We start from the raw sequence: 9,117 nt of genomic DNA on the forward strand, positions 1-9,117 counted from the left end.
GGAAACAAAGGAAGGCTGCCTAATGCAAAAAGTAATTTTTGAATTAAATTTCTCAGAGAAGATTTTGATATGCAAGACAGAGAGACAGCTGTGTTGCATAAGACTATATAGCCCATTCTGCACTAAATATGTAGAAAAAAGATATGAACAAGTTCACAAAAGAATTGTAAACTATTAACGATCATAAGAAAGAAAATTACAAATTACTGATAATAAAAGATTTACCTCCCACTCAAAAAACTGACAGTGCTAGAATAGTTTATGTTGAAGAGGTGATGGAAAGATAAAGATTCTATTGCCTTGTTGGGGGTATTCGGGATCTGTGAAGAGCTAAAACTATTGAGTCAATGCACTGGGGTCAGACACTTGAGGCTAATTACTGATTGGACAATACTATATAAGAATATGCTTGAAAAAATGGCCCTTCCCACTATCCTCTGCTGGCCCATTCTTTGGTGTATACAGAGAATTGTGGGAGGGATTAGGAGGTGCAGTGAGACTAGCCAGGGTCACTTCTGCAAGAGAGAAAAGGGAGTGAGATTGCAGAGATCCTACACATCCACTCTCTTCACTTCTACAGTTAAAGACCAAGAATAAAGATTTTTGCTTATCCTGACTGGCTGATTCTGAAGTGTCCAAGGTGCTAACGGGTTGCCACAGGAATCAGTATAGCAATTTTAGAAAGTAATTTGGAAGCATACAAATAAATTGACTAAAATACTCATAAGACTTGACTGAAAGGTTCCATTCATAGGTTCAAGGAACTCATTACTAAAAAAAAAAAAAAAAAAAAAAAAAAAAAAAAAAAAAAGTCTTCTATACAACAATTTAGCAACATCTTATTGTTGTTTGTGGGGGTTTTTTGCTTTGTTTTTCTGTAATTGCAAACAAAGTAGATGTCCTTTGATTAAGGAATGGAAAACAAATTATGGCACAGAAATATACTGTAATGTTTTGTTAAGTAAAAAAAAAAAAAACTATATGAACTCACGCTGTAAAACAAGCAGAGCTAAAAAATAAATAAAAAATGATAAATCTTATAGTAAAATTAAAATAAAAACATGACACAAATAAAAAGAAATGAATGTTGCATAATAGTAAAGAATCACATTTCTGAATATCCCTTCTAAAGAATGAGAAAACATTCATTTGCAATGCTGAGAAGTCTTCAGGTGTTTAAGCAATTTAAAATTTAAAAAGAAGATTAAAAAAAAAGATATGATATGAATTTTTTATTTCCTTTCCTCCTTTTTTTAAAAAATATAATTTTTGCTGTACAAAATGGCTATCTGTGAGAGGGGAATGAGATGCAGAGGAATATATGTGTTAATACAGAATATTAATATAAATTATCTTTAAACAAAGTATGTTCAGGATAGGAAGTCGCCTTATGGGCCGTCCCATAAGGGAGTGAAGAATAGAAAGAAACAGCCATGTCATTGAAATTAAGCAGTGTCTTTTTAATGTTAAAGTCAGTATTCCTGCCAAATGAATTTTGATGAGGTTTTGGGAATGTGCCAGATCAGCAAAAATGAGAATTAAAAATGCTCTGTTACCCACAAATGATTCATTTAATACCATGATCATTTTCTCAATTGACTAGAACATTTTTGAGGGTGGGGTGAAAAGTTCTCTGGAATCATCTTTTCAGTTGGCTTCCCAAAATTTGCAAACCTTATCTAAACCAGGGGATAATTCACATGCTGTCCCTTCCTGAGCCATCTTTCTGCCTCTTTTTTTTTGAACAACTCTTCTTCCTTAACAACATAAGCATCTTTCCTGCCCCCACCCTTAAATAGGTGTGCTTAATTTCTGAACAGCATAGGATTCCAAGGAATTAGTTTAAGAAGAGGTTTTTCAAAAGCTTCAGGTTTCCCTGACATGAATTGTGATTCCCAATAAATAAGAGAAATAGAAAGCAAGACTGAGGAAGTTATATTCTAACAATTCTTTGAGAGGACCACATATTGATTTCTATTTTTAAAAGTTTCCTTAGTCTTTTTGTTCCCCATGGTTGTTAACATTGTGGTCTCCAAGAAGTGTTAACCGCCAAAAAATAAAAAAAAATAAAAAATGTGTATTAAGGATGTCTGTATGTATTCATGTATAAAACTACCAAGTCCTATATGTTAAAGAAATAAGATTAAAAAGGAAAAGAACTCATATACACAAATAATATATATAACAGTCTTTGGTTTTGTTTGTTTTATTGTTGTTTATAAATAATTGGAAATAAAGTTCTTTACCATTAAATTAGGAATGACCAGAGAAGTTATAGTAGGTTACTGTGATAGAATACTATTTTTACTATTTTAAAAAATGATGAATGGTATGATTTCAGAAAAAAAAAAAAAGGAAATGTTAATGAAGCAATGTAAACTGAGCAGAACCAAGAGAACAATATTTATAGTAATAACAATATTGTAATGATAACCAAATGTGAAAGATTGTAATAATTATGAGTACAATTATCTACCATAGTTCTAAAGGACTCCTGATTAAAATTACTGTCTACCTGTCAATAAAGAACTGATGGATTCAGAGTGCAGAATCTTTTTTCTTTTTCTTTCTTAATTTATCTTGCTTTTTTAAAATATGGATAATGTGAAAGTATGACTTTAATATATTAAGGCATGACTTCATATTTATAATGGACATCACACATTTTACCTTTTTATTGGATAGGGCTGAATGGAGACAGAAGTAAATAATTTGGAAATGAAAAAAATGTTGGATCTCCAAAACCAAAATGCTCATAGAATACTTTTTAAAATTTAGCCTGTATTTTTAATATATTTCTTTTATTTTTAAAAGTCTTTCCAATCAGTACAAAAACAAATCAAATCCTGATATGGAACTTTATTTCCAAGTATTTGTAGCATGTCTTATATGTGAAAAGTTGTACTGAAAATGTACATTGTAAAGGTACACATTGTAAATGTGATGCAAAAATCAGCTCTCTGAAATCACTATGATTTCCATTCTAGCACACTTCTGGCTATTATATCACATTTTTCGCAGTGCCTTTCACATAATGTATATTTCTTTGATTTCCCTGGCAGCACAAATTTTGATCCACTTATCCATTTAACTAAATAAATCAATTATTTGGTATAAAATATGGGTAAGAATTTTTGTTGGTTTCCTTTTTTTTGTTTGTTTGACTTTTCTTTTTCTTCAAGACTGGAGTGGGAAATATTAAAAACTAATAATAATAATGATTGTTCAATATAGTCTTATCCCAGTGTTGTCATCATGATTTGTAGTTAACTCTGTCTTTTACCAGCAAAATTCAAATCTAGCAAGTCCTTCCAGATTGTAAAGCTTAGGAATAACTAGGTAACAGAAAGTTGTGTGTGAACCCACTGAGAACTGAGTTAGGTGTAGCTCTTTACCTGACTGGTCATAGGTTTATGAATTTTTTGGCCCCTGTAATTTTTAAAACCAACTTTCTACTAAGCTATAAAAGATCTATACATTTGTACTGAGGGTACCTCAGAATGGTTATTATTATTGTTATTTTTGTTGATTTAAATATCAATATAAAATAATTTTATTAAACTAAATAGTGGGGCAGCTAAGTGGCACAGAGGATAGAGCACCAGCCCTGAAGTCAGGAGGATCTGAGTTCAAATTTGACCTCAGACACTTAATACTTCCAAGCTGTGTGATCCTGAGTAAGCCACTTGACCCCAACTACTTCAGCAAAAAACAAACAACCAAATAAAAAAATACTAAATAGTACTTTTTAAAATAATATCCATTTTATTAAATATTGATTTAATTTTAATAATAACAACATTTATATGATACCTGTTATGTACCAGATACTATGGTAAGTGCTTTACCCGTATTTTATTTTATCTTTACAACAATCTTGGTAGATAGTTGTTATTGTTTTACAGGATAGAAAAGTAATTTCTAAGTGATTTCTAAGATCCCAGAACTAATAAGTGTCCAAGGCTAGTCTTAAACTTAGGTTTTCCTGACTTAGTTGTAAGTAATGGTATGATGGTATTTATAGCTTTAGTAAATACATTATATTTATTACTTGTATTTCTTTGTAGCATTTGAAGTGCTTTCATAGATATTATCCCCTGAAATGAATTGTCACAATTTTTATGTACTAAATTCTTAGTTAGACTTCTCAGGATATGTTGGGGGAAGTGTAAATAAGCTTTAAATTTTATGAATGTTTCCATTAAAAAAAAGCTCATTTATACTGGTATATCTGAGGTGAGATGAGGTGATGCTGTGAGGTAAGCAAAAAAAAAAAAAAAAAAAAAAAGATAGCTGAAAATGTGTTTAGATGAAGAAAGATATAGATACAGCTATATTGTGCAGCAGATATACCACAACATCTGAGGAAACAGTGGGTTAATGGGCAACTGTGTTTAAATTCTGACTCTGCTGCTTGTTATAGCTATATCCTTGTCACAATCTTTGTAGACATCCATGTTTTTTTATTTGTTTTAAAAAAAATAATTAGATGATCTCAGAAGTCCTTTCCATCTAAAAAATTTATGATGATGGAAAATTACCATATTATAGTATCCTGACAGAGAATTCATTGTATAGAGAAAGAAGGAGCATGTCTTTGTGATCTAGTCTATTTTCTAAGATAACAAATGGCATAGATGATGTCAATCTGCACTGGTAGAGGGAGTTTTATTTTCTTAGAACTCTCTATATCAATGAAATTATGGGTCCAGTCTCTATTTCTATTCTTCAGGAGGCTCCCACAAACCTGTACAACATTATAATTTTGTTGTTATTAAGGTCTACAGTGGAAGTAAAATCTATTATTAATATTACTGCTATTGTCATTTTTTTTCTTAACCTCTATTCAATAAATCCTGTGTTCCTTAGCCATTTTCCTGCTCTGAGCTGACACTATCTCCATTCATCCTGGTGCTATCTCTAAAATCTTCCATATTTAGAATCTTCAGTTAAGAGTTAGAAACTTCCATTGAATTATACTAACTGCTCCCTCAAAGCTGAGAAGCTTGTCAGACCTGACTGAAGATGCTGACCCTCTTATAAAGTACCTGAATTGTTCTGATCTCAGTGCTGTCATGGAGACTCCCTCTTTGACAAGCCTGAACATCACTATCCTAAAGGCTTCCCAATGACATTACTATTGGAGTGTATATGTGGAGGAGTAAGGGTAACCATTTTCAGAAAAGTCATTCTTAGCCCCTGGGAGATGAGATTAAGGGATTCTTTGTGCCCTTTTATTATTGTGTTTTTCACTCACTCCCTAAACCAAATGATCTTCCCTTCAGGGCTTTTGCCTAAATATACTAGACAAAAGCATTCACTGCCTCCTTTAATACATCTAAAGACTCTTTAGACACAGCAAGGAAAGTTAGTAAGGTCTGGAAAAAAAGAGATAGTTCAAGATAAAAATAATTAACAGGAAATTCTTGTCTGAGGAAGGGTGAAAGGAGGCAATTTGAGATACAAATGATTAAGAGAAATTCCTATCTTATTTACAAATATCTCCAGAACCTCTTGGATAACATCTCTGTGCAAACGTTGTTTTAATGACCCTAGTTATGTATAAAAGGAAGTTCTAAAAAATAGAATCTTTGCACTCAGTCTACACCAGCCTTGTGCCCGTTGGAGTTCCCTTGCCAGGCAGTTTGGCCTTCCTGGAAGCCAAATGCCTGCCTATCCCTTTACTATCAATAAAGACTTTGTTTTGATACAGCATTGAGTGGCAAATTCATTCCCTACCGAACCTGCCCTTGGTTACTTTGGGAAAGGAGAGAGGTTAATTAGACCCAGGAGGAGAAGAGCTGATCCATCTCAGCTTAGAGCCTCCAATACATACCTCATCAGTAGATATACATTCTAAAATGTACATCTCCATCTTCAATATTCTGATTCATAATACTTTTTTTCTCAAAGAATCTTAAACCATTAGAAAATTATCCATGTGAGCAAATGGTATGAGGATTAATTTTGTTTACACAAGTACAGAGTTTGAGAGTCAAAATTATTTCATGTACCATCTTTATATACAGTAATGTCCAGTTCTGTGATCTCATTTAGGGTTTTCTTGGCAAAAATACTGTAGTTGTTTGTCATTTCCTTCTCTAGCTTACTTTGTAGTTGAGGAAACTGAGACAAACAGGATTATGATTTTCCCAGGGTCACACAGCCAGAGAATATATTTGAACAAGGTCCTTGTAATATCATACCCTATATGAATATCATGGAAACTCTTAGACTAAATTCTATTTATTAAACTGGAGCAGACAAAACACATGAAAAAAGATACCGCCCACCAGAACTTTGTGTAACAATATATTCCTCATCAGAACGTTTTTCCCTATTGTATAGACAGTTGAATTTACATGTTCTGTTTTATTCTTCATATTTAAATGTGACATTTTAGTAAAGTCATTTAGAATTCACAATTTTACTGAGAACCAGTTTTAAAATAACACTACTACTTTTCATTAAAATGTCTTAAATTCTTAAATATCTTTCCTTTGATGCAGAACTGTTTAGTTAAAGCTCAAAATCATTTTTCTCTTTCTCATTAATGATGAGGGGAAGATGGTTTCTACATTAGGAACATGTCAAATTTTTAAGTCACTAGCACATAATATTGAAATAATAAAGTGTTATAATATTCTTCTCTAACATGTATTGTTCTTTGGGAGAAGGTTTCTTGGGGGAATTCTAGTTTCAGTTCAGTGTAATCACCCCAAATGCAGCCAGGTGTTAAAATCCAAATCCTTTTTTGTCTTCTTCAAAGTCTTCTCTCCTTCAGTGAGGCTCAGCTACTTTTCTGGAGACCTTCTGGATCTTGGTTTCAGTGTTCTCCACAGGACAGCCTGCCACCATTTCTCTATCTTCCTTAATTCTGCCTAACTCCTTCTCTGGCTTCTGAACCTGCTCGACTGAATCCTGGCTGAGGCTCTGAGAGCTTCTAGTAGACTTGCCCTTTCTGGCCCTGAAAGTTTCTTGCTTATATGCCCCACACTGAGTATACACCAATCATTATATCACTAGCAAATTATTATTTGTTGTAGGATTAAATCAATGTTAAAGTAGATTTAACATTGTCTCCACAATTCCACTTACTTAGCACCTTGTAAATATCCTAACAAAGTGTAATAAGTGCTGGCCTAAGAATTGAAAACTAAGATTTTTGAGATGGTCCAGGGAAGTCATCACTAATGTTAAACATAATAATAATAGGAACTTCTACAGAGCACTTCAAGCAAGTGCCATGAGTTATGCCATGAGTTAGAAGAAAAAGGATATCTTTAGTGTAGCCCCATGTGCTGCTTCTGCAAAGTAACATGTGAGATATAAACAGACAATTTTCAGATAAAGAAATTGAAACTATTTCTAGCCATATGAAAAGATGTTCCATGTCATTATTAATCAGAGAAATGCAAATTAAGACAACTCTGAGATACCACTAAACACCTGTCAGATTGGCTAGAATGACAGGGAAAGACAATACGGAATGTTGGAAGGGATGTGGGAAAACTAGGACACTGATTCTGGAGAATGATTTGGAACTATGTTCAAAAAGTTATCAAAATGTGCATAGCCTTTGATCCAGCAGTGTTACTATTGGACTTATATTCCAAAGAGATCATAAAGAAGGGAAAGGGACTAGTATGTGCAAAAATGTTTGTGGCAGCCCTTTTTGTAGTGGCCAGAAACTGGTAACTTAATAGATGCCCATCAATTGGAGAATGGCTGAATAAATTTTGGTATATGAATGTTATGGAATATTATTCTTCTGTAAAAAATGACCAACAGGATGATTTCAGAAAGGCCTGGAGAGACTTACATGAACTGATGCTGAGTGAAATGAGCAATATGAGGAGATCATTATATACTTCAACAACAATACTATATGATGACCAATTCTGATAGACGTGGCCCTCTTCAATGAGATGAACCAAATCAGTTCCATTTGTTCAATAATGAAGTAAACCAGTTAAACCCAACTAAAGAACTCTGGGAAATTAGTATGAACTACAACATAGCATTTCCAAGTCCTCTGTTTTTGTTCGCTTGCTTTTTAAAAAATTTCCTTCTCAGGTTAATTTTACCTTATTTCTAAGTCCGATAGTTTTTTTTTTTTTTTTTTTTTTTTTTGTGCAGCAAAATAACTATGGATATGTATAAATAGATTGTATTTAACATATAGTTTAACATATTTAACATGTATTGGTCTACCTGCCATCTGGAGGAGGGAGGAAAGGAGGGGAAAAGTTGGAACAGAAGGTTTTGCAAGGGTCAATGCTGAAAAATTACCCATGCATATATCTTGTAAATAAAAAGCTATAATAAAAATAATGAAAAAATAATGTATGAGTTGGGAGGAGTAAGGAAAGTTCATTTAAATGTTGTTATTGATGATGATATTATATGATTATATACTTTAAAATTTGCAAAATTATTCACACATTTTATTTTATTTGATTTTCAATACAACTCTTTGATGTACGCACTATTATTATTCCCATTTTCCAGATGAGGAAACTGAAGCTGATATAGTTTAAATGACTTGACCAAAGTAACACAGTTAATAAGTGTTGAGGTCACATTTGAACTCAAGATTTCATGATTTTAGCCCATCAGTCTATCTACAATTTAACTTTAACATATACATATGTAAAAGTATTTGATCTTAGGTCTTTCTAATGGTTTTTCTATTTGATCTATTGAGGCAGCATGGTAAAATAGATTCACTGATCTAGGATTTTGTCTCTAATTCACTAACAGTGGGGCCATGGAAAATTTCTTCAAGTGTCAAGAAAACACAAGCAACTTGCTAAGAATATAATATGCAGTTGCAATTCTCAATTAGGAGAAGGAATTATTATATTAAAAATTCTATATACTTATAAAAACACAGAATGGAAAAAAATCTTCTATTCCTTCTATGCTTTTGAATTACTTTGTAAATTCTACTTATATCATTGCTCTGGAAGAAGGGGATCCCCTTTTGCTCCATTGTGTTATGGCTAAATATTTCCCTAATAAGACACTTCCTCTAATCTGATTAATGCATAATGTGAAATAAAAGTGTTTACCTTCACAAAATGTCTTTTGGATATATCATTTGCTGAGAACCTG

Source organism: Sminthopsis crassicaudata, chromosome 2, assembly GCF_048593235.1.
Source record: "Sminthopsis crassicaudata isolate SCR6 chromosome 2, ASM4859323v1, whole genome shotgun sequence".
Classification (NCBI taxonomy): domain Eukaryota; kingdom Metazoa; phylum Chordata; class Mammalia; order Dasyuromorphia; family Dasyuridae; genus Sminthopsis; species Sminthopsis crassicaudata.